The 25,956-nt window shown below is 50.9% G+C and overlaps 1 long non-coding RNA gene across 1 annotated transcript; it reads left to right on the top strand.

Annotated features, from left to right (window-relative positions):
• Positions 1–1,426: 1,426 nt before the first annotated feature.
• On the top strand, positions 1,427–4,757 carry LOC147372954 (uncharacterized). Its single transcript, XR_015164402.1, has 2 exons — positions 1,427–2,260; positions 3,593–4,757. It is a non-coding gene; the product is annotated as an uncharacterized LOC147372954 (long non-coding RNA).
• The last annotated feature ends 21,199 nt before the right edge of the window (positions 4,758–25,956 follow it).

Genomic DNA, 25,956 nt, shown 5'->3' with positions numbered 1-25,956 from the left:
CCAGCCCTGTCAGCGTCAGCCCTGACTTTCTCCCCTACACCCAGCCCACCCTGGCGACAGTGGCCTTTGTCTCTTTTCCCCAAGTTTGTTCCTACCTTAGAGACTGGCCCAAAATGCATGACCCCAAATCTCATAACTATTTTAATTTGCCTGGTTTCAGCTTAAACATCTCTCTGAAACCAGCTCAAGGAGCCCCACCCCCCAATCCCTCGCTCACACCTCCCTGTGATATTTTCAATATTTTAGGTACAGGGTGATCTCAAAGTCCTCGTACTTTGCCACACATCTATGGCAGTGGCCAGGAATGAGAGGGCCATGGTCCTATTCCTCCAGAGTCTGGAACTCAGCCAGACAAGGATTTGGGTTAATTTCCTTTCTTATCAGATGCGCTAGGAAGCTTTTCCCCTGTCACTCTAGGAGCGTGCTGTTCCCAGATGCTGGGAATGCTTTTCTCCTGCGTGAGGTGCCTTCCTGGCCTTCCTGGTGATCACGGTAACACCCCTGCCCGCCCATCGGCATTCCTCCTCCTGGTGCGGTCGCCTTGCCTCCTGGTGATCAAGCCCCCCACCCCACTGGCATTTCTGCCTCTGGGGCTGTCGCCTCGCTTCTCATGCTGTTTTAGCCCGCTGATCCCTAAAGGGATTGCGGCCAGGAGGAGGACGCCTGCTCCAGACAAGAGCCTTGGGGCCGTGGTCTCTGGCAGTGCCCCCCGCTGCAGCGCAGTCCCAGGGAGGTGTGCCCCTTTCCTCCAAAGTCGTCCACTTCTAGTCTTTGTGCAAAATCTGGTCTTTCCGGTTACGGTCTCAGTTCCCTCTAGGTATTTCTTGTGATCAGCGGGTGTTGAGCGGAAGCCGTGGTCAGAGGGGAAATTCAGAGATCAGCTCTCCCTCAGTGGGAAGGGACTGGCATGCAGGTCAGGCCAGTAGCACCATGTTGATGGAAGGAGCTAGGCTGCTACGATCGGGGCAGACTGTGGACGCTGCTCGAATTCCTGGGACAAGAGTGAAGTGGGGAGACACAGGAGGTGTGGCGGTCGGCTGGCCTGCTTCAAAGGTGAGGGTGAGGGGGCTCCATGGGGTGGCCGAAAGTGTGCAGAAGCTGCCCACATAGGCTCCCTGAGGTGGTCCTGGCTACAGCCCTGCCTCTGGCTGTGACCCTGGGGGAAAAAAGACCAGGAAACACATGGTCCTCAAGGGCACGGTCCTGGGGCTCCCCTGGTTCCCTTAGGGGGAGATCAGGAGAAGAGGGAGGGGGCTTTTGTACCATATAAATGAATGATGATTGAATGTGGGACTTGCAGTAGAGCAGGGCAGGGATTTTGGGGGCTGTGGGTTGGAAGGAACCTCTGGGCTGGGGTAGACCTCCCAGTTCTGCTTTTATAACCTCACAGGGAGTGGACTTGATAAACCAGAGCCATGTGCATCCACGTGGCATCCTGTGTCCTCACCGTCACCGTTGCTGAATCAAAGCCGGACAAGCACAGAAAGAAGGAAACCCTCTGCCTCTGGTGCCTGGGGCCATCCAGACAGCATCAGACCTGGGGGGTGGGGGAGCCATACCAAGGCCCTGCCACAACCTGCTTGCTTTCTTGTTAGTCACCAGAGGCAGGTACCTTTACTTTGCGGATTTAAGTTGCAGACGCAACACTTTATCGACTCGTGCCAATCAGCTGAGTTAGTGTTTGTGAAGTGCTTAGAACAGTGCTTGGCACTGGTAGCTGCTCCTGCTCTTGTTATCAGTGTAGCAGCTACAGTGTTTCAGCCTCTAACTTCTGATGACCCAAGTAAACCGGGGTGACTCGAGGGTGACAGAGCAGCACCCATGGTTCCACTGGCTCACTGGATGAGCTTCACAGGCTGGGAGGAGGAAGTCACCCAAGCAGCTGGTCCACATGGCTGTTTGCTCAGACCTAACCTCTGGCTTTGGTTTTTCCAGTGGTCGTGTATGGACATGAGAGTTGGACTATAAAGAAAGCTGAGCACCAAAGAATTGATGTTTTTGAACTGTGGTGCTGGAGAAGATGCTTGAGAGTCTCTTCACTGCAAGGAGATCCAACCACTCCATCCTAAAGGAAATCAGTCCTGAATACTCGTTGGAAGGACTGATGCTGAAGCTCAAACTCCAATACTTTGGCCACCTGATTCGAAGAACCGAATCATGGGAAAAGACCCTGATGCTGGGAAAGATTGATGACAGCAGAAGGGCAGACAGAGGATGAGATGGTTGGATGGCATCACCGACTCAGCGGACATGCGTTTGAGTAAGCTCCAGGAGTTGGTAATGGACAGGGAAGCCTGGCGTGCTGCAGTCTATGGGGTTGCAAAGAGCTGGACACGACTGAGCGACTGAACTGAACTGAATCTTTGGCACTGGCACCTCGTGTGGGTGAAGTGCTGGGCATCCCAGAAGCCCCCTTTAGCGACAGGCGTGTGCTATAGGATGTGTGCAGGCTGCCCATCCTCCGGTGGGACTTGTGATGTAGGTGTTCCCTTCTGAGCCGTCTGCCTCCTGGCACCACCAAAGAGGGTACCCAGATGATTCCACCTGAATTTAGACTTGGCTGATAAGCCTTTACTCTGGGCCTGTGCCCTGACCTGGGATGCTGGGAGGGGCTGGGCCATCCTGGGCTGCAGGGCACCCTCTTCCCTGCCCAGCTCGCCGACTCAGGCACACACACACAGCCCAGTGGGCCCATAGATGTTCACAAAGTCCAGGAGCGATTGTCTACCCCTGGGCTACTGGCCAGAGGAGTGTGTGAGCAAGGCCTCTGGGGGTGAGACCCTCCTGGTTACATTGCTTGCTCCAGAGTAAGGACTCGCTCGTCACATACCACTGCACCCTCGAGCCTTTGCTGTCTGCCCCCAGGCTGCCCTAAATGTCCCACCTCAGCTGCTCTGTGGCCTCTGCCCTTCCTTCCCCCGCTCCTAGAATCATCCACCAGCCCTCCTCCCCAGCACCTCATTCCCCATCCTGACCGCCCCCCCCCCCCCACTTTCCCTGCACAACCTAACTCTGGCTGCATGGTCTCGGCTGTCTGCTCTTCTGGGAAAACATCTTGGTTGAACCCTCATGGGCCACCCATACCAGCCTGTGCAGGCGGCCCTCTGAGGGATGCTGGGCTGAGACCCCAGCCTGGGGTTTCCCTTTAATTCAAGGGAGACCAGTCAGACTTGTATTGGAGACAGAGTCACGGATGCGTGTCAGACAGACTTCTTGTGCAGCCAGCAGTGACTGTTGGGAACGGCAGGCTCCCCCCTGGGCCCAGGGCAAGCACAGAGTGTACTTCCACCAGCTCAAGCCTCTGATGGGGGCTGTTGGTGAGCAGAGATGGGCTCTTCTCCCCCCATTCCTCTTTTATTTTACACGACTAGCAAAGCCTCCTCCTACCCAGGGTGCTTTGGTCCAGTGTGCTGGATGCTGTTGACTTACTGCTTCAGAAATCAACACACAACCACCTCAGTCGTCTTCTTTGGTGGGAGAAGCAAGTGTGGGTGTCTTTGATGGAGTGAGCCATGGGGACCCTTTTCTGAATGATGGGGAGTCAGGTCCTGGGCATCTGTGCTAATGAGCTTCCCTTGCCCTTTCTTGGCAGGATCTGCTGACCCACAGTGAATGTTCTGGAAAGCCCTGGTGGACCCGAGATGGAAAAAGGGTAAAGAAAGAGAGAGGCATGGGGGACTCGGGGGTGGGGGTTGGCGGTGAAGGAATCACGAAACATCTTACCCTGTGTCTGGACAAGAAACCAAGGTCTCACTTAAGTGTTTTCCCAAATAGCTAGTTGGTATCAGAGCACCAGAAGGTTGTTCTCTTCTAAAAATAGATATTGCACGTTATCAGAGCTGTTCTTTCCTTTCTTATTATTTTTTTTGTTCCTTCTTGATTTGAAAATGTTAGTTTTATTGGTGGCATTGCGTTTTGTTTGGAGGGGGCATATCTAGCAATGTGTTTGTTTTCTCTACACCCTTTCATACCTTCTCCAAATCTCCCAGGCCGTTTGGTACTTCTGAACCTTCACTTACGCTGTTCCCCGTGCCTGGGACCCTGTCTCCTCCGTAGGGCTCCTCCCAAGCCCTGAGACCAAACTCCTACTCATCCTTCAAGACTCAACTGAGACAGCTCTTTCTCTGGGGAGCCGTCCCTGTCTCCTTTATCTCCACTCCTCAACCCCCACCCCCCGCCAACCCCTACCCGTGGACTCCCGCCCACTGATCTCATGAGCCCCGTGCATGTATTTCCCTGCTTCCCATCCATATGTTAATTACAGTCAAAGCTATCGCGTCTCTCTCCCCTTCTAGACAGTAAGCTTTTTTGGGAACAGTGGGTGCATGTCAGTCCTGGTTGCGTCCGCCTTGGTGACCACAAGCCCAGACACGTTCTTCTGCTGATACCCTCACCCCATTCTGGCGCTCGCCCCCTCAGCTGGCCTCGAGAAGAAGTGACATATGCTTGGGGGCACATCTACCACAAAGAAGGGCTCTTCTTTTTACGGTGGCCAGTGGGTAGACCTGCTCAGCAACTTTCCTTTTGTCATCTATACCCTCCTCCTGCCTGTCTGGGGAGTCCTCAGATGTTTTGCTCTCGGGACCCCTTTGTAGTCTTGAAAGTCGCTAAGGACGCCAAAGAGCTTTTGTTTATGTGGATTATGTCTACTGATGGTTCTGGTGTTATGAAGGAAAGCTGAAATTAAAAAAAAAATGTATATATATATATACACACACTACCTTAAACATAACAATAATAAATCTGTTACACACTCACGTGAGTATTTTTGAAACAAACAAAAAAAACCTTGAGGAGAGGCAGTGTTATTTTATATCAGGGTTTCTAAACCGTGGCACTATTGAAATCTTGGACCAGGTTATTCTTGGTGATGTGTGGGGAGGGGGGACAAGGGGAGCTTTCCTGTGCCTACTTGTAGGACTTTGAGCAAAATCCCTGGTGTTCATGCCCACTAGGTTTTAGGGGCACCCAGGGCCACCCAGCACCGCCTCTCGGCTACGACAACTAATGTGCCCTGGAGTGAGCCAGGGGACAGTCATACTGTCAAACCACTGTTTTACATCTGCAAATCTTTTTAATGTCTTCAGTTACAGAAGACAGCTGAATCCTTCCACCTGCTTCTGGATTCAGTCTGCTGTGGTTAGTGGATTCAGTGGATTGTTTTGGTTGTAGTGTGTCTTGAACTTACAGCTGTCCACAGACATGTGGTTGGAAAAGGGAGACACATTTTAATAGCTTTCAAAATAATTGTGTATAGTCTTCTTTGGTGCTACCCCAAAACCCAACGTGTGGCAGTTTCCTTAAGCTTAGTTATAACGTGGAATCTGCTGTGTTCATGAACTTTTTATACTGTTACATCCAAATACATCTGTTTATCTTAACCTTTGGATGGTGCCTTTTACATAAGTGAAATTTTTGAAACATCACACATAACTTCTTTAGAAAAGTTTTGCACGGGTCTTTTCAAGTTTGGTGCATCTCACTGTAAAAGAAATTACATGTGTTCGTATTCGTCTTATTACAAAAGTTTCAAAATTCTGGGCAACTGTCAAGATCACAACAACCGATTCAAATTATCTGAAAATCTGTTTCCACCTGGAAAGATCCGATTTTGTTAAAAATCCAATTTTGGCCAAAAAACACTATGAATTGTTCTCCTAAAAGTGACTGGCTCGCTGACGTTTGAAAAAATGGCTACCTAATACCAGCGTTTACACAATTGGGAGTACAGATGATTCTTTCAAGTGAAGATACTGTTCTGTGTTTAAAGCGGCTGCTGCAGCCCCCGACTCAACCCCCTCCCCCGTGGGCTTCTTCCCGACATCCCACCTAGCCCAGTGAACAGCCCGAGTGCTTTCTGGGTATCTCCCTCAGCAGCTCAGAGAATATCGTAAAAAGTATATCAGGACTGGAGTGAAATTCATGTTTATTGCTTCATCAAGCGCATTCCTAAGGGAAACTGGCTTTTTCCCCCCTCCACTCCCCACCCCCCTTCCCAGTCCCCCGTGACAACCATGACGACCAGCCCTGCTTTGTTCGACTGGCCCTGAGACCCGTCTGATGCATCCGCTGCACACTCAACACCATCAGTGCGAGTATCAACACGGGGGCAAAGGCACGTGGCACCTTCGATCAACGACGAAGCTTGTTTTGACCTTGCTGAGCCGGAAGGGGTTTGGGGACCCCAGTGGACGCCTTCTGGTCACCACCAGCCTCGTCTCCCTCTGATGGTGAGGTAAGACCACTGCAAGTGTCTGTCTTGAGCAAACAGGAGCTGTTTACATGATGAGCTAGGGAAGCGCCAGGGAAGGGCCCCAGGAGGTCGTCTGATCCAGCCCCTTTGGACTGCGGACTGGCAGATTGAGACCCAGCTGGGAGATAGACCCAAGGTCTCACAGCTGCTCGTGGAGGAACTGGGCCTAGAACCCAGGTCTTCTGATTCCCAATCCAGTGCTCTTCCTCCTAGCTCTCTCCCACTAGTCTCGAGACTCGTGGGGCCTCGAACAGGCGTCCACCTGCAAGAAGATGCTTGAGGGCATGTGGGGTGACTGTGCGTCATTACACTACATACAGACCACGTGTCTGCAAGCTTCCTTTGGCCCAGCAGCACTGGGGGGTTGGGGGAGGGGGCTGGCTGCTATTGTCTCCAGGTGCTGGGACCACCAGGTGGGCAGAGGCACCAGGTGGGCCCTGTGTGTTCTGACAGTCAGGCCCTCCTTCAAACTGATTAGCCAGGGAACTCTGTGGTTCCTTGGCTTCACTGGGTCACATCACAGTGTGATTACTTTATAAGGACTCCCCACCTTGCACAGAGTCTGAGCCTTGCAGAAGCAGCAGCAGCAGCAAGGTAGCAGTAGCTGATGCACACGCAACTTGGCCCCATGAGATTTCATCCAGATCAACTCCAGGTACTTCTAGTATTTATCAAAGAAGATAACCAGTGTAAAGGATTCTTCACGGCATGTCAAAAAGCAAGGTTTATGTGTTCAGTTACCAAGGAGGCTCAGACTGCCCTCGCCTGTTTCCTGGACAAACACCATGACATCATCACCATAGACCACAGAAATTCCCAACATCTGGATGCCGAGGCACTGTGCGGGTCTATCAGATCATCAAAACTCTCAGAAAACAGAGCTATTATTGGTGTAGTATGCAGAGTGGACAGAAAAGAGTCTGTCTCTTGGATAGAGCCATCACGGGCGGCTGAGACGGCGCACAAGTGCGGCCGAAAGGAGCTACCCCACATCCGAGGTCAGGGGCGGCGGCTGGGAGGAGCTACCCCATGCCCGAGCAAAGCTAGTGGAGGTGATCGAATTCCAGTTGAGCTATTTCAAATCCTGAAAGATGATGCTGTGAAAGTGCTGCACTCAATATGCCAGCAAATCTGGAAAATTCAGCAGTGGCCACAGGACTGGAAAAGGTCCGTTTTCATTCCAATCCCAAAGAAAGGCAATGCCAAAGAATGCTCAAACTACAGCACAATTGCACTCATCTCACACACTAGTAAAGTAATGCTCAAAATTCTCCAAGCCAGGCTTCAGCAATATGTGAACCATGAACTTCCAGATGTTCAAGCTGGTTTTAGAAGAGGCAGAGGAACCAGAGATCAAATTGCCAACATCCACTGGATCATCGAAAAAGCAAGAGAGTTCCAGAAAACATCTATTTCTGTTTTATTGACTATGCCAAAGCCTTTGACTGTGTGGATCACAATTAACTGTGGAAAATTCTGAAAGAGATGGGAATACCAGACCACCTGACCTGCCTCTTGAGAAACCTATATGCAGGTCAGGAAGCAACAGCTAGAATTGGACGTGGAACAACAGACTGGTTCCAAATAGGAAAAGGAGTACGTCAAGGCTGTGTATTGTCACCCTGTTTATTTAACTTCTATGCAGAGTACACCATGAGAAACGCTGGGCTGGAAGAAGCACAAGCTGGAATCAAGAGTGCTGGGAGAAATATCAATAACCTCAGATATGCAGATGACACCACCATTATGGCAGAAAGTGAAGAGGAACTAAAAAGCCTCTTGATGAAAGTGAAAGTGGAGAGTGAAAAAGTTGGCTTAAAGCTCAACATTCAGAAAATGAAGATCATGGCATCTGGTCCCATCACTTCATGGGAAATAGATGGGGAAACAGTGGAAACAGTGTTAGACTTTATTTTTCTGGGCTCCAATCACTGCAGATGGTGACTGCAGCCATGAAATTAAAAGATGCTTACTCCTTGGAAGGAAAGTTCTGACCAATCTAGATAGCATATTAAAAAGCAGAGATATTACTTTGCCAACAAAGGTCCATCTAGTCAAGGCTATGGTTTTTCCAGTAGTCATGTATGGATGTGAGAGTTGGACTATAAAGAAAGCTGAGTGCAGAAGAATTGATGCTTTTGACTTGCGGTGTTGGAGAAGACTCTTGAGAGTCCTTTGGATTACAAGGAGATCCAACCAGTCCATCCTAAAGGAGATCAGTCCTGGGTATTCATTGGTAGGACTGATGTTGAAGCTGAAACTCCAATACTTTGGCCACCTGATAAGATCTGACTCATTGGAAAAGACCCTGATGCTGGGAAAGATTGAGGGCAAGAGAAGGGAACGACAGAGGATGAGATGGTTGGATGGCATCACTGACTCAATGGACATGGGTTTGGGTGGACTCTGGGAGTTGGTGATGGACAAGGAGGCCTGGCGTGCTTCGGTTCATGGGGTTGCAAAGAGTTGGACACGACTGAATGACTGAACTGAACTGACCTTGCACTTTGACAAACTTAAAAGAAGCTTCTGGAAGGTTTTCCAGGGAGCTGCCTTGTCCTCAGCCATCACTATGACCTCCTGTGCCTCGCAATGGTGTTCCACAGGAAAACTGCAGCCATTTTTCTCTGTCCCGAGGGGCGGGGGGTGGGACATGGAAGACAGACACAGATTCTCCCCGTAAACAGGCTTCTGGTGCAGAGTCACAGTTATTAATGACGGTGAGGACAAGTACCTCTTCCTGGTGACCTGCAATGTTCTTTAGAAAGGAAGTGCAGGGCCTGCCTTTGGTGGGAGCTGAGCTGAGAAAATAGGGCTCCCCTTCCCCCTTGGTTTCACTTAAGCACTGCAGAAAGATAATTTACTGGCCAACTGCAGAGCATGGGAAAGTTTAGAAGTCTGACATGGAACTTGAAAATTATTTCCAACCCTGTCTTCTGTGCCTTTTCCCCACCAGGGATCTCCAAGAGCTAATATCCCAAGTGATCTCCTTGGAAGCTGTCCCAGGCTGGAGTCCCCCTGTCCAGAGCCGGAGGCTGGGCTGGGTGGCCTCTCTGGTTCCTTCCTGCAGTTCCCAGTGGCAGTGACCAAGGACCCACATCTGAAGATGTATCCGGAAGGGTGACTGTGTGGCCTAGAAGCTGCTTGTTTCACAGACCTCCCTGCCCTACCAGCCTCCCCTCCAGGGGTGCCCAGGTCCTGACTGCTCCAGGCCTCCTGGCCCTGGGTGGCTCACATCAGCCCCCCTGTGATCAGGTCCTAGGTGGCCCAGGACGAGGTACCCTGATGCTCTTATTCACGGAAGCCCCCTCCCTCAACCTGGCCTCCCAGTGGGGAGAGGGCCTTCTGGCTTCTGGTGGAGCATGGGCCTCAGGGTTGGGACCACACGGTCGCCTGGGTTTCTCGTGGAAAGTCCACGACGGGCTCTGGCAAGTATGAGCAGCAATGATAGGCTCAGGTCACCTCGGGTAACGGGGGTGTATTGTAAGGATACACAGGGGAGTGGCCAGGCTGGGCCACGCCCAGCTCTCAGCCGAGGGCAGCAGCAGACAGTCGCAGCAGGTCCAGCACCTGCCCTCACCCCCGCCTTGCTCCCAGCAAGCGACCTGCTTCTGGCATCTCACTTGCCATCTGTCTCATGTCCCGTGGTCCCTGCCTGCCCCTGGGGAGGCCCTGGCTTCTCTCTCCTTCTGTCAGCATCTCCTTAAGTTCCCTCCCAGTCCTTACGAGGTTGGCGGGGGAGGGGCACACGGCTTGGGGGGGCCGGGGCCCCAGCAAGCGTACCTCCTGGGCTGCTGGTTGGCCCCAAGGGGGCCTTTGTGGACTCGCGCACTAACCCCCCATCCAGCATCTGTGGCCAGGGTGGTTGGTGGTGTCACAGGGTACAAAGCATGGTGACCTGCGGGCGAGGGGTGCCCAGTGGCTGCCCTCTTGAGATCTGGGCATGTGCTTGAGGGGAGCCTGGGGGTAGGGGGTAATCAGAGAGCTGGGAAAGAGCCTCAGGGACACCTCCCCATGTTATTTGAAGTCCTCGTATGTGCCCACAAAGGCCCTTCACAGACCCTTCAAGGCTCTGGAAGGGGCTGGAAAGGACTATCGGGGTAGCTAGAGCCTCGGACTCCCATCTCTAGTCCATGTGCTGAGTCCTCTGGACCCCCACCCACGTCAGCCCCTTCCCTACCTGGGCTGGGTGCCCACTCACTCACCAAGGCCTCCCCCCTCCACCTCTCAGGGCCTTATATGGGAAAGACAGGAGCGGCAGGAACCAGAGAACCTTGTGGCCGATGGCAAGGCTCCCTTTGGAGTCAGGATTACTCACTGCGGAGGGGGGCAGTATTTAAAGTTGGATGGGAAGTGAATCACCCATCCTGATGACAAGACCACATTATGTGAGAGCTCTTTAGAGGAGGGGGTGATGGGGGCTGGAGTGGAAGGGCCTCAGAGGAAGTCGTTCCTGGTGGAGCATGGGTGGGGGGATGGCAGGCGGGGCCAGGAACCCTGGCTCCCAGTGCCTCCCCAAAACCTAGCCATGATGATGTACCAGCTCATCTTTGTGGTTTTTTTCAGGGGTGGGGGAGGCTGCAGGTAGGGCAGGGGCCTCCAAGCCTGGGGGAGGAGGTACAGGCACAAGGACTAGGACCCTCAGACAGGGCGAGGGGCGTGAGGGGAGCTGGGGGAGGGTGAGGTGCTGCCCTTACTTCTGCTTCTGTGCCCCTCGCTAAATTGAAATTGACCCCTCCCCCGTGAACGTGCCATACACTTAGGGTACTTCCGAGCGTGCCAGGTGGGAGCTGCCCGCTGTGGGCTTTAGGGCAGCAGCTCCCACCTGGCACGCAGGGATTCTCGCCCCACTCCTCTCTGAACCACCACCCCAGGTGACGGAGAGGAGGCAATGAGGGCCCGGGTCTTGGGCTCTGCCCAGGCTGAGGGCATCCCCGGCCGGTGGCCTCGACCTCCTGCCCAGCTCCTGGTTGGCGGAGGCTGAGGGAGGAGAGGCGGTGGAGCTGAACCCGCTAAACTGAAGGTGGTGGCTAGGTCCTTCTGCCTCCCTTCCGCAAACAGCCAGGCAGCTGGGAGCAGGGGGCGGAGGGAAGGAAGGCCATTCTGCAGGTATGGAGACCTGGATGCCCAAGACGTCAGATGACGTGTTTCTGGACTGCCCCCCAGCCCAGCAGGGACCCCAGCAGCGGGGACCCTGCTGCGGAAGACTGTGAAACCGGTGCGGATCTTGAGCCCTCTCACAGTCCCTGTTCTAGGTCTGGTTCTGTCTCTTGCTAGCTGTGTAACATAGGGGGAGTCCCTTAACTTCTCTGAGCCTGTTTCCTCATCTGTAAAATGAGGATAATAAGTCCTACATGGCTGAGGAAAAGTGGGGTTCGAGCAAGAACTGAACCCTGGAGCTGTGGAGCTGGGCTCCCGGCCCCAAACCACAAAAGCCCCATAAAAAGGGCACCTGCCTCCTTTCTTAGAACCACAAGTCTCTACCAACTCAGAGTATTTTATGGCAGTCTTGTGCACTCCACCCACTAGGAGGTGGCCACCTCGTACCCGCCACAACCTAAGGCTGCTGACTCTAAGTTGGGGGACGGAGCCATCAGATGAAACATTCTGCATGCTCTTCTGGTTGACAGACTTCTTTCAGAAACTAACAAAAACCATGGATCCCTCTCCCAAGTTAAAAACAAAAAACAAAAAAAAGCCCAATGCCAACACATCCACCCTATACCATTTTCTATAGCATTTCAGGGGAACTCCCAGAGTCCCCAGAGCCACTTGCAAAAGTCTTTTGACAGATGGAAAGCCAGGACGCATGAGCGTAAATGTTGACACTGAGTGACTTGCTGTGTTCACCAGTTGTTCCCCAGTCTTTCCCTTGTGAGAGAGCCAGGGCGGTGCTTCCGAACCCACCCAATGCGGAAGGAACACACACATGGAGGACTGGAGGTGGGCGGTGGGGAAGGTCTCCACCCCAGTTCCAGGGTTGAGTCGTCTGGGCCTGGAGGACACACCGCAGTGAAGATCAGGTGACAAGGGACTGACACTAGAGGTGTCCACCCTCTCCCTCCCTATTGACTAAGATCGAACAAGACAGGAAAGAAGGCCAGGGGTGGGTGGGTGTGGGGAAGGGAGTTTTACCGGACAGACAGAATTGAAACCCTCCCGTAGGGAAATAGTAGGTGAACAACAGAACAGAAGTTGTGGGCTCTCTCAACTCAGAGGCTTTCTCCTGGGTGGCCGGGACTGGGGGCCTGGCCTGCTGACCATCCCGGTCATGGAAACACTAAGGCCAGAAAAGTAGCATCCTGGGGACCCAGGGACCTGGGGAGAGTGCCAGGCGCTCTCTGTCCATCTTGCAGAGGAGGTGTCTCCTAAGGGCCAGATGCTCATTGCAGTTTCTGTTCCACCTGGATTCCGAGTAAGCTTTACAAGAGCCGGTGTCTGGAGCCTGGACCTGCATGGCCACCCTCTCTGTGGGGGGAGCACAGACAGGCCCCTCTGGCTTAGATGGACCCTGGGGGGCTCTGGTCGGAATGGGGTGGGGGGTGCCAGATTCAGCAGCAGGCTCTGAATTCTCAACTCCTGGGTGGGGTCAGGGGCGAAGGCAGGGGCAGCACCCCCCACCCTTAACTCCAGAGCCACCTTGACCTTGAGTTCATCCTTGCTGCATCAACATTTTTTTTCAAAAATACGATTTCAAAACCACACCTAGTGGAAAAATTCGGAGAATATAGAACCCCAGCATGGGAAAGAATAATATAGAAAGCCGAGCCAGAAAAGAAGAAAATAAAAATCACCTGTAATCCCACCGCCCACATTTGAGTGCTTGTTGACCTCTGATGAGATCATTTCAGCTGGCCTCATCCCACCCTGATTCAGCGGTATTGAAATCATGTATTATTCCCCTCACCTTCCAGGGCTGGGGCTCTGGACCTCAGTTTTCCTGTTTGGAAAACATAGCTACACGCTAACAATTTTCTCCAGCTACTTTCCCATGATTATCACGTCTGTTTGGCCAGGAGAGAGGCCTGCCTGTCCATCGTTGGCAGCGAGGAAAAGACAGCTGGAGTGATGGGCACTTTCAAAGTTATGCAGGAGCCAAGGAGCTTGGGGCTCCTAACTCTTCACAAAAGTATGTGTCAAAGAAAAACTTCCCTGACCTGAGAGCAGGCACATCCTCCAGCTGGGACCAGACACCACAGGTCCATCCCTCCGGGATCTGTTCAGAGCTGTGCCCAGGCCTCTGTGCTACAAAGTCAGAACAGCAAGAGATCCTAAAACAGAGTTTTATTATCTGCTTTATGAGCCACTCCAAAGTTGGGACCAAACTTCCTCTGGTGCACACTCTCTCTGTCCCATGGCCCTTCCGTTTGGACCACCTTCCTGACCTTTCTAAATGCAGTGGGACCCTCCCCTTGTTTGGTGAGTAATGACCTCCTTCTCTGCATTTGATGGCTTTGGTGGCCTCTGTGACTTCCCATTCTCTGGGTCTCACCCCGCTCGCCCTTGCGGTCGGTGGCCAGTTACTCCCTCTCGGGGTCATCATCCGAACCCCCTCTCCTTGCGTGGGCAATCAACAGGAGACTTTGCCGAGTCTCCTGGGAAAAGGTCAATTCCTGGTTTATTTGCCAACTTGCTTGGAGGGTGTCCACTCGAAAATGATTGGCCCCACGGAGTTGCTCCGCACCCGCTTGCTTTTCGAGTTGGGGATTTTTTTCTTTCCCTCGGCTAGATGTGTGCAAAGATTGAGGGTGTGAGGTAGCAGACGTTTGTCAGGCTGGCCCGAGAACCTGACGGCCGGGGCCACTCTTCCTACGTTCACCGTTCAGTCAGAAACCTTTTACTCCCTCAGCTGTTCTGGGGACATTTGCTTCGGAAACCACGGCCAGGTTTGACTGACTAGAAATCTAAGAACCTTGGGCAGCGTTGCCAAGCGTTCAGTGCTTGGTGACCAGCTCTGGACTGGGGCTCTTGGCTGCCCTCCATCCCCCTCCTCATCTGCCCACATTTCTGGGCGAAACTTGTTTCTTTCCTGGTGGCGTGACTTCAAGCCAACCTTCAAAGAGAGTGCCCCTTTCCTGGGGCTGGTGTGGGGAGGGCAGGCATGGGGGATGCTGTGTGGGCATCCTAGCCTCACACAGGGGCAGGCACACCTCACACCCCGTGGAAAACCAGCTGTGCTCTCCTGAAAGCCTTCTTTGACTTCAGACGTGGTCACTGGGTGTTCTCTTGCATAAGTGGACTGACCCGCGGCCTGCTGAACCCTGCCTGCAAATGTGTGCAATCAGCATTGCACGTGTTTGTGACAAACACAGAAGAAGGAAGCACTTTGGCACGTGGAGTGCAGCTACACCTAATACCTAACGGGGTTCTGTTGGGGGATAGGGGCACAGGATTGGGGAGGCCTTGGCTGGTGACCGCAGCAGCGATGGGAGACCTTGGGGTCTCCTCCTCTGCCTTGCAACTTGGGAAAAAAAGGTGGCTAGTGATGGGGTGAACAGAGCTGGGCTCCCTGTCACTTTCTCACTAATGGGGGCATCTTCAGAGCAGAGGTGAAGACAGAATCTATAGGTGTCTCCTGGGAAATTCCAGGTGTCACGTCTGGTGCTGAGAAAGAGGTCCAAGTCCTCTGACCTCCAGCTTTGGTTAATTCCTATCCATCTCTAACTTCCCTGGTGGCTCAGACGGTAAAGCGTCTACCTGCAGTACAGGAGACCCGAGTTCAATCCCTGGGTTGGGAAGATCCCCTGGAGAAGGAAATGGCAATCCACTCCAGTACTCTTGCCTGGAAAATCCCAGGGATGGGGGAGCCTGGTAAGCTATAGTCACTGTCTTTCTTTCATCCATCTCTTATCACTTTCTAGTTAACGTCCAATGAAAACATTTCTACTGCTCCCCTGGGAGGTTAAACTTTGTGTATTTTTTACTTTTCTAGGATAATCTCTTGACTATCAGAGAACCTTCGAAAATGTAAGTCTTAGAACATGCAGGTACTTCAGTGAATATGTGGCATGGCCCCTTTCATTTTACCCATAAGGGTTCAGAGCTGAGACCTAAGTGCTCAACCCGGCTCACAGATATAGACTCTTAACCTACCTCACATCTGTCTTGCTGGGTGACTTCAATGATTGAATAGCAGGCTCTTGGCAACCCAGGTGCCATTTGAGATATCCTGGGAGCAAAAAATTCTAGTCTTCTTTCTAAGGGTCCAGTTACTTTACGAATGAAGACACACCTCTGTCATTCTTAGCAATCTACGTGGGCTGTGGGCATCACAGGTTCTCATTATGCCTTTCTTCCAAAGACCAAGCAGTTGGTGCAGCTGCCATGCTTGCTTTCAGACTTGCCAGTCATTTCCTGGCTTTCCCAAATGACCTACTTTTCCCTAACCATTCTACTCTGTGGCTGATCCTAGGCAGTAATGTGGCTAGAAGTGATAGGGTGAGAAAGAAGGGAATGGCAGAATAAGGTGCAGGAGGAATTAGAAACATTGATTGAGCACTAACTATATTCCTGGCACTCTGCTTAGTGCTTTACCCAATATTATCCCCATTTTACAGACTGAGGAAATTGAGGTTTAGAGAGGTTAAGTAATTTGCCCAAAGTCTCACATCAAGTAATAAGAGCAGCCTCGCTCTGATTTCAGAGCCGAAGCTTGTCATCACCATGTTCATGGGGCCACGCTGGAGGGATAAAGTCAGGTATCTAGGAAACTTCCAAGAGGCGGCAGCACAGAATGTTACTTTTTTAACTGCCTGTTGCTGCTGTCTTGATGGGATTTCTAGGACCACAGTGGAAGTGAGGGCATGAAAAGGAGAACAGACATTCCCTGGATTACCCATGCTCACGACTCATTTCTTCTCTCCCTCTTTTTTCTGGGGTAGACAGACAAGAATTTTTCCAGCAGGTACAGGCCTGAGGATGCTGGAGCTTTATGTTTGCGCCTATAAAAACAGTTTTTCAGGCTCAGGTAAACACTCATGTAGCTGTTTATCCATCCAAAGAGCATTTATTAAACACCTTCTGTCCTGTCAATTTTTGAGCCAATAAACTGGCAAAGTCACTGACCCAACAAACCTAGCTCAGATTCAGAAATTCATAACCTAATTCCAGCAGGGCTTTCTGTAGATTCTCCAGAGCAGTTTTTTCAAATAACCCTTTATCTTTCCCACTTCTCAGCTACTGCTTTATAGCCAGACCCTCTACATGAAGGACGGCGGAAGTGATGGAGAAGCTGGCCTGTTTAGCACTTGAGCTCCAGTTTGGGGGAAGGATATGGAAGCCAAAGACTAACAACAGGTTTTGGCATTATTTGTGAATATCTCCTTATTCTGCTATTCCATTTCCTTGGGCACTTAAGCTAGGCTCATGATGTATAAGGGCCAACTAACTGTTTACTTAAAACTCTACCCCAGCATCCTCAGCGCAACCTCTCAACTAACTGCCAGCTGTCACTCACTTGCCCCAACGGAATTAACGGAAGCTGCCAACAGCTCTGCCCTAACCTCATTGGATAGAATTGTGTCCTCAGCAGACACGAGTTTCTCTTTCTTCTGAGATTGCCTCCCTCCTGTCTTGGAGCGGGAAATGTTCTCATGTCCAGTCCAAGTTTCAGAGAGGGGAAGGAACGGGGTGTTTTATTTATTCTTACCTTTTACTTATTTTTATTTATTTATTTATTCAATGTGCTCCCGTATGGGTGTCAGGACTAGTCCTACAAGCAACTGCTGGCAGGGCCAGAGATAAGCCAAGGAGAGGGGTGCCGAGGAATTAAAGTGCTTGGGGAGGGTCAGCGGTCCCCTGATTACCACCGACAATCCAAAAACATGGTCCTTTTGGACTTAACTGGTCAAAGCCAGTGAAGTCACAGAAATGCATCTGTTAGGAAGAGTGGGCTGGTCCTTTTCCCTGAGATCTTGTAGCACAGATGCAGGTGGATGGAAAAGACATGGAAAGCCTTCATAACTGCACAAGTGTGGGTGGGGATCAGTACTTACTGGGGAATGGTGGAGGTCACAGGAATGTGTGTACAAGAAGTGAAATTAGCAGAAGAAAGGCTCGATCTAGGATTCAGGGTTTGGTTATGGTAAAATCAGAGACATCTGGAAGGATGGAGACAGAAACCTGAATCTACTGGCTTTGAAAGTGAGATGCATGGCTGAGACAACGTTGCCCTGAGAATTTCTAGTTTTTGGCTTGAGACATAAGGTTGTGGTCAGCGGGTGGAAGTAGACATCTGCAGGGACACAGGTCTACCTATCTGTCTTGGACTTCTGGAAGATTCTCTCTAGGCCAAAGATTGTTAGCTAGGTTACAATATCAAGGAAGGTTATAGTTGCTTCTTCTCCACGTTGCCAAGCAGTTGGACTTTCATAAACTCTATAGGAGGTTTGCAGCAGCATAAAGGAGATGGCACTGGATTTAAATCTGAAGCTTGGCCCTGCCAAGCTGTGTGCTCTGGGACAAGCCATTTAACATTTTTGACTGTAATCTAGAGAGTAACACCTATATTACAGGGGACGCCTTTAATGATCAAGGTGGGGACATAACCAGGAAAAAGATAACGTTTACCGTAAAGAGCTGTCATCACTCCGCAATGGTGATGGAGAGGAGCTTTATACTAAACCCTAGGAAGTTGGTGCACGTTCTTGTCTAGAGCAATTGTATGTACAAGATAATCCTTCCAGCTTGAGGATTCTCCAGTCAGGTTAAAGGATGCTACTGTTGCCTGGGGTTTCACACACCTAGACCCACCACCTACTGCTTTATCCTAGGGGATGTGGGACTGGGGGAGCCTCTGTTAGCAACTCTGGAGACCCTGGTTACAAATGATTGGAATGCACAGGGAGATGGGATAATTATCAACCTTTGAGAGCCTTATGAAATGGGTGAGTTATTTTCGTTCAGCAATACAAAGCAAACATTAGCGGTGAAAAGAATGCAAACCACATCTTGCCTATTTAAAGCAATGAAGGAAGAGAGCACAATCACACAGGCAAAGAGGCTCTTTTGTTTCCCCAGCCAGGAGTGGTGGTTAAAAAGTGCACGCAAGCCACAAAGACCTAGCCCATCTCCTGTGCTCCTGACGCCATGTGTTTTCTTTAAGAAAAAAAAATGCCTAAAAATAAAGCAGCACCACATTTTCTCCAACTTGCTATCTTGTTTGAGCTTTATGTTTATATTCTGTTGAGAAAATCTCAAGACATTATCTGTTTTTCTCTACAGTAGTAGCTGATTCTTCCCAGGGGTGCCAGGGGGAGGATAAATGTACTTTTCCCTAAGCACACACTTATTCATTTACTCACTCTTTATTAAGACCCATCACCACTTGAGCTGTCTCCTAGGTGGGGATTAACAAAAATAAACTGAAAAGACCCTGTCCTTTAGGAAGAAAAGATATACACCCCAGCATCTCTGACTTTTGGGGAAAGGGAACAGGCTTGGGATGAAAAAGAGGACTGTTTATTTTTCATATATCTGAGCTGTCAGGAGTTAGATTGAGTGGCTGATGGGAAGAGAGAGCGGGAGTTAACCTTAGAGGTAGGATTAAATAAACCGGGTCACAGGTGGCCTTGGATAACCGGTTAACAATTTATGAGTTTATTTTTAAGATGTGGGGAGTAATAGAGAAGCTTTGAGCAAGGGAGCGGCATGATGGGCTGGCTATATAGACCCGAAATTTGGAATCTTAATTCTGAGAATGAACGCAGACAATAATTGCACGGGTGGATGTAAAGTGACTTGAGGATGTTTGAAAGAGAGCAGCAACATGGAGTGGGCCCTCTGCTAATGTCACATTTGCTGCTTCTCTTTATTTGGCAGGGAGAATGAAGCACGTGTACACAGAGTTAGGTTCTTTTGGAATTCCCTTTCTGACTGAGGTGGCCTCAGACGACTGAGAAACCTAGAGGATGTGTCTAAAAATACTAGATAGGAAGACGTGGCTTCCCCAGCCTGAAGATGTCTCTTCCTAAGGCGGGTGGGCGGGGCGTGGAAGCAGGGCACGGTAATAGGCTCTGCGGCCAAGATGAACGCATGTCAATGGGGAAGCGGGCAGGACACTGAGGGCGCCAAGCTCTAGTGATGCCGGCTCAAGTCTGAACGTTGCCACTAATCCACTGTGTGACCTTGAACAGGTCACTTTTCTTCTCTGGGCCTGAAATGTCCTCCGCTATAGACTGAAGGGTGAAACTGGGTGGTCTCTATTGTCCTTTGAGCTCTGACATCCTGTGGGTCGTGGGACCAAGCGAGGCTGTGGTCCCTCCTGCAGGACACACGGCCCACAGGTGCCTTCTCTTCCCTCTCACTGGTGCCAAGGAAGACAACTCAACAGGGGGTGTTCTCCCCTGGGTCCCCAGCCGGGTCTTACAACCCCAGTTCAAGTTCTGGCCCAGCTATAGGTCAGTAGTGTGAACTTGGGCAAATCACTTCACCTCTATGAGTCTCTGTTTCCCTTTCTTAAAAAAATGGATAACTTTATTGGCCATGCCCTCTAGCCAAACATTCTTCCTTTGACCAAGAGAGAGTCAAGCTGTAGGACATTCGTCTCTGACACCCAGATCTTGCCCATTGCTGAATTTTTGCCGTCTAGATCAGGAAAGCCGTTCAGAGAATGCAGTGTATTAGTTGGTCTAGGGATCAGTCTTCTTCTGGTTCCTTTGCTACAAGGTGAGCTGTGGCTCCTGTGAGTTGCTAATGGCTACAGGGTAGCATCACAGACCCTGGGCAGAATATATGGACCAACTGCAACACAGGAACCTTCTGAAAACAAAAGGCTGGTTAGTTCTTAGGACTGGTCTCGATGCCAGGGGGCCCAGATTATGAAACTCAGATGATGAAAACATGTCCCAGGATCCGTCTGGGCCTGCTTTAGAGCCTGGCGGCTTTCTCTTGTGCCCAGTCACATGCTGTGCTAGTTTTCCTGTAATGTGGACATGCAGGGATAGCAAGACATGTTGACTGTGATGTCAGTTTCCCTTTCCCTACCTACAAAGAGACTGAGGGGTCTGTGATTACTCACAATGAGCCAACTCTGGCTAGTGATGTTTGAACTGACCTGCTGGACTTCTGTGTTTGAGGATGCTGCCATTTATGATGCCATTAGGTTCAAAGATAAGTTTGGACCGCCTTTCTCAGTCGTGTTAATCCCTACCATGGGAACTGGGGCTCTCAGAGGGGATGACGTGCTCCATTCTTGCCTCTTTTGGAGGTTTCTGAGTATACTCCTCAGGGAAGCCTGGAGGGGTGGTCCTTGGATGCAACTGAAAGTCTCCCAACAGCTCCCCTGAAGAGAGAAAGTCAGTGTGTTGGCAGATGGGTGAAAGCCTAATGTCTGCAGAAGCAGTGGGGAGAACTGGATTAGGAGAACATTGTTTACCACAATAAACATGAGCAAAGCTTTTGTCCCTCACATCGGGACAGATCCCTTGAGTGGGTTCAATTCATTCCCGCAGAGCAAGAACAGTCTGGCTCTTGTAGCTCCAAGAGCCCCAATATTAGTTCCCATTCCTGGTGGACTAGGTTCTGCTGATAGGATTGTAATAGCCACAGCAGAAACATGTTGCTGAAGTGGAAAAGCAGGTTTCAATTTTCAAAGACTCAAGTTTGGAATCAGTCATGGGAGAGAAACTTAAGAACCAGAAGGGGCCCACGAAGGAAATCGACCTTCTTAGATGTTTAAAGAAGCGTTATTAAATTTTGTCAAAAATCAGTTAAATTCAGGGCAGTGGCTAAGGCTGAAAAAAAAATAAGTGTTTTGATTTTTCCTAAGAGGGCCATAGGGAGTAAAATAGTTGGGGGGAGGAGGAAGGGATGGGAGCTCATGTTGAGAAAAGAGAGCAAAGCACAGTGATAAGCAGAAAGCAGAAGATGACACACACATGAACGAGAACTTACAGGGCTTTGCACACTCCCTGCATGAGCCATTATCATTATTCGATTTACTTGAATACTACGTGTGCAAATACATATAATTCTTCTTTTTAAACAAGTTATGAAAACAGCAGAACTTACTTACACCGTGAAACCAATATAGAAAACCTAGGAAGGTTGAATCACGAGAATTGGAACCAGGGCCTCATTCAAAGCAAAATACTGTGCTGACATTATTTGTATAGGGTAAATTAATTTTTTACAGATGCTGAATCAAACCCAAGGCCCTTTATCTCAGAGCTAAAGCCTTTAATAATTGCCTCAACAGTGTAGTAAAAATGAGAAGACTGCTATGTAGGTAAGTGTCTTTTCAGTGTCCACTGAAAGAAACACAATTGAATTGCTCTCCTTTTCAGACTTTTTTTACAGTTTGTCTGCACTCTAGTTATTCCTGGAAGGCACACACAACTACAGATTGATATTTTGATTGGTTACCTTTAGTTTTCTAAGAGAGGGAAAGATAGAAATTTAAAAAATGGAGGAAACTGGCTTCCAATAATATGAAATTATCATGACAAGGCTAATGGAGTCTCTTCTACACAGAGAGCTAAGAAAGGTTAGACATAGAAAAATAGAATTTGACATATGCACTCAAAAGCAAATGGCCTTACACTGTTTTAGACAACAGCACAGGCCCTTGACAGTTGTATCAAGCTGCAAGGTAAAAAGCCAGCACTTATTTATCCCCAAAGTACGGAAACCAAGGTAGGGGTGGGGGTTGTGTTGCCTATATTAAATAGTCTTGTTTTAGGCAAGACAGTCTTCATGCAGTTTCCTCTCAAATCATCTTGCTTGTGTCAAAATTCCCTCAAGGGGCCACTGCCATTCCAACTTGTCTCTCACGGCTGCGTTAGAGACACAGGGGGACAAGGTGACAGAGAAAATGAAAATAGCAGGTGTCGTGCCCCAAAAGTGTCATTTGGGTTTAAGAAGAAAGACCCCGAGCAAACCAGAAGAACCTGGAAGGAGGCTCTGTGTCTCAGGACCACGGTCAGAGGCCGATGGCTGGACATCAGTGGTCAGGGGCTGACCCCAAATCCTCCACAATCCAGGCAGGTGGCACTTTTTAAGGAAGGCGGTTCCCCAGAACAACAGAAAGATGGGACTGGGGAAGGGGTCTTGAAGGCTTTGAAACAGTGACCTGAGGGTCAAGTGGGGTCGGAAGGGACACTGATCTGAAGAGGTCTCCTGAACTGCGTCCTGGTGACCAGGGCCAGGACAGACTTCTTGATCTCCATGTCTGTGCTCTTCCTGTTGGCTTTCCCACAAACAGCACTTAAGACATTAGACAGACAGACAGACAGAGACAGACACAGGAGCAGCCGTTAGAAGGCTGGAAACACTTTCTCCAGGGAGCAGCCCAAGTCTGACCAGACAACCGACAAGTCCCACAGCATCTCGTTCCTAGGAGAAAAGAAGGGGCTCAGAGCCGAGGGCCCTCCAGGTGATCCAAGAACTTATTTTGGGCCGAGCTTCATCCCCAGCCACGGGCCCACCCGGTGGGAGGCTTGGAGGCTTGACGTGCGGTCCACGGCTGGATGGTGTCTTCAGGTTCTGGGAAGTGAAGCTGTGCTCGGTGGTGGCTCACTTCACCCCGCAGGGGAACCTCCGTTTCTGCCACGTGCCTCCTGCTGAAACCCACCCAGAACATGCCTGAAGTTGAACAAAAATGGGTTTTCCTTGACTTGTTTCCAAAAGGAGGAACGCTCACCTGTGGAGAGGGTGTTCAAAGGAACTCTGGGGCTTGGGCTTGTGATGGACAATTCTGGGGAGGGTGTAGCTTAGGATGGTGGGGTCTCTGAATAACATCGATAAGCAGGTGGGAGGCTCTGACTGCGGATCTCGGTTAATCACCTAGAGGGTGAGATGCTTGGCGGATGGTTCGAGCGCGGCGGGTGCGTCACTAAGATGGGGAGACGCCTGACATTTGTGTGTCTGCTTAGACCAGATTATGAAGGAGTAACTTTTTTTTTTTTGGTCTCCCCTGTGGTCAGTGGTTATGTCTCACATTGGTGTCCTGGGAAATGATGTCCACCAGGGCACCCTGGTCCAGGGCCCTATGCCCGCGCCTGGCAGATGGAGGCCAAGCTATGTGGGTAGATGGGGCTGTTCCTGAGGGTCTGGGGCTGTATTTCTCTGTCTCACATAGACCGGTTCTTCAGTGCAACTGGGAGACTCCAAGCAGGAGAACCGTGGAAGGATGTGTAAAAATGAAAAGCACAAGAGAAATCAATAATTCTTACCCTTATACTTTCCTTATCTGGGAGTTGCCTACCCACAATCCTTGGCCTTTGAGAAAATAGTCAAGGACTAGAAGCAAGCAGGCCACACTTCTGAGCACCTGAAATAAAAGCCCCCCCAATGCCCCAGGTGTTTACAAGATCCCGGGGTTTAACACAAGTCTTTCTGCTCTAACTGGTTTTGTCATGGTACTCACAGAAGGTTAGAAACTCAAGGGGAAGTGACAGGACCACTCAGACGTGGGTGGGCCCTGAGGGCACTGTGCTGATAAAAGAAGTCAGATACCAAGACCGCGTTTCTAAGGAAATGTTCAGAAGTAGGTCCAGGGCACAGGAGGGGGACCGTAAGGGTTTCCAGGGCTGGGGGAAGGGGTGGGGAGTGACAGTTGATGCGAATTTCTTCTGTGGGGTGGATGAAAATATTTTGAATTAGTGGTGATGGTTGTGCCACTTGGAGAATATACTAAAAACCACCTTAGAAGGGTACATTTAGTGATAGGTGATCTATGTTTTGCTTTTAAAAAGTTAGAATGAAGGAGAGCCTTGTCTGGCAACCTGGTAATCTGATGGCAAGAGAGAGTCCAAGCACAGTAGACATCTTTACTCATCTAGAGCTTCAAGCTTTGCCTGGAGCCTCCGCTGGCTTCGTCGTCATAACCCCATGAATGCATGTGGTGTCCCTGCTGGCCACGTGCAGACCTGGGTGCTGAGGGGGTAGAAAGACAAGTTAGGACACGGCCCCTGCTGCCTGGAGTGGGGGAGGTCACCTCCACACTGCAGTTCCGGCATACGTATTGGTGACCCCATTTTGAGGCAGCTGACTGGTGTCCAAAACTGTTTAGTTTAAGAAGGCAGAGGAGTGGGTCATGGGTGATAAATTTGTTTAAAAAAAAAAAAAGTTTCTTTCAAAACCACCAACCTTTTAAAGAAAGGTGGAAGCTGCCGGTGGCTAGCGTCAGGGAGCTAGAAGGATAATGCATGTGGAATGACTCATTTCCCAGAGAAGCGGGGTCCTCGCTGCATTCACGGAAAGGCAAATGTCCCCATGCAGTTCACTAACCCCAGACAACGGGCGATTCCTGCAGCCCCCTTGGGCATCTGGGTTCTCAGGGCCGCCGCCCCAGTGGTACTAACCTGTATTGTTTTCCCAAGAGGCTCCACGTGCGTCTCCCTGAGAGGGCAGAGGACACAGAAAGCCTGAAATGGAGGGAAAGTCTCTGGGAGATGGGGCTGAGGTTGGGGGTTGCTGGAGGCAGGAGCGGATTAAACCTGCCCCCCCTTCCCTAGGCTCTCCATTCTCGGTGCTGCTCAGCGAGTGGAGGACTCTGTGTGGCTTCATGTGCAGGACATCCTGGAGGGAGCAGGTGGGGCAGGTGCCACATGAGCCCCTGCTTCCCACCCCGGGACTGGTGTCTCTCGAAAGGAAGAGCCATGCACCGCTCTAAATCACAGCCTCAGTGGACAGCTGTGTCTGCAGCGGCTTAAGAGGGGGCCTTAGGCGTGCGCGAGAGGAGAGCTGAGGCCTCTTTCGAGCCCTGGGCACGTGAGTCCTTAGCTCAGAATGTCCATTTCAGTACTCAGGCTGCTGCCAGCAACCCTAGGTTCTGACTTTGCCACAGGCTTTGGGACACAGGGCTTTTCAAAGAAACATTTGGGAGATTTCAAAGGCACAGGTTCAGACCCACTCATGGAAATGATATGTATAAAGAGAAGACCCGGCTCCCCACCCCTTACCCTGCCTCTTTCTACCGGGGCCACCCTTGGTGGGATCCAGAGGCTGAACACCAGGAGATGGGGACCCATGTCTTGGGAAGACTAGAGCCAAGCTGAGTGGGAGTGGGGGGGGTGGGGGGTGGGGGGAGGCGGGCGGAGGGAATGGCGACTTCTTCACTGTAAACAAGTGGGGTGATGGAGACGCCTGGGTGGAGGTGGGGGGCTGGTCTCAGTGATGGCCCATCAGAGACTGCGTGGAGGCCCGGGGCTTCTCCTGGGCTCCTGTCACCTGCTGGGCTCTGGACAGGAGTCGGGGAGGTGGGCAGGATGGAGTGAAAGGCAGCCAGTGTGGAGACCCACCCTTGTCCCCAGCCCTTCTCCTCCGTCCCCTCCCACGACCCCCTCAGGTTTGAGGAGCCAAGGCTGTCTGTCGGTCAGACCCTCTCAGGGGCACAGAGGTGTTTTCCCTTCACTAACGGGGATGTATTGTAAGGATATCTCTGGAAACTGGATGGTTACGCTAAACACTGAGGACAGATTGGCTTCCAGGGCTTTGGAACAGGATTCTGGATCCCTAGCAGCTCCAGGCACGAGCTTCTCTCGGATCCTCTGGTGAGATGGAACTCCTAGACCATGACGCCCCCAACTCTATACCCGCCCAGCCCTGCTGCTTGTGATCTTGGCCACAAGCGCACCTGCCCCGGCTCACTGGCACGCCTCTCTGTGTGTCTTTTAGCTTTTAGTCACACTCCCAGCACCTTTTCTCTCACCTTCAAACTTCTGGAAGAGGTTCAAACTTCTGGAAGTACTTTGATTAGACCA

Source organism: Bos grunniens, chromosome 5 (assembly GCF_055505025.1).
Source record: "Bos grunniens cultivar Pamir isolate PY7600 chromosome 5, Bosgru_T2T1.0, whole genome shotgun sequence".
NCBI classification, from domain to species: domain Eukaryota; kingdom Metazoa; phylum Chordata; class Mammalia; order Artiodactyla; family Bovidae; genus Bos; species Bos grunniens.
This window is presented reverse-complemented; position numbering and strand designations above follow the sequence as displayed.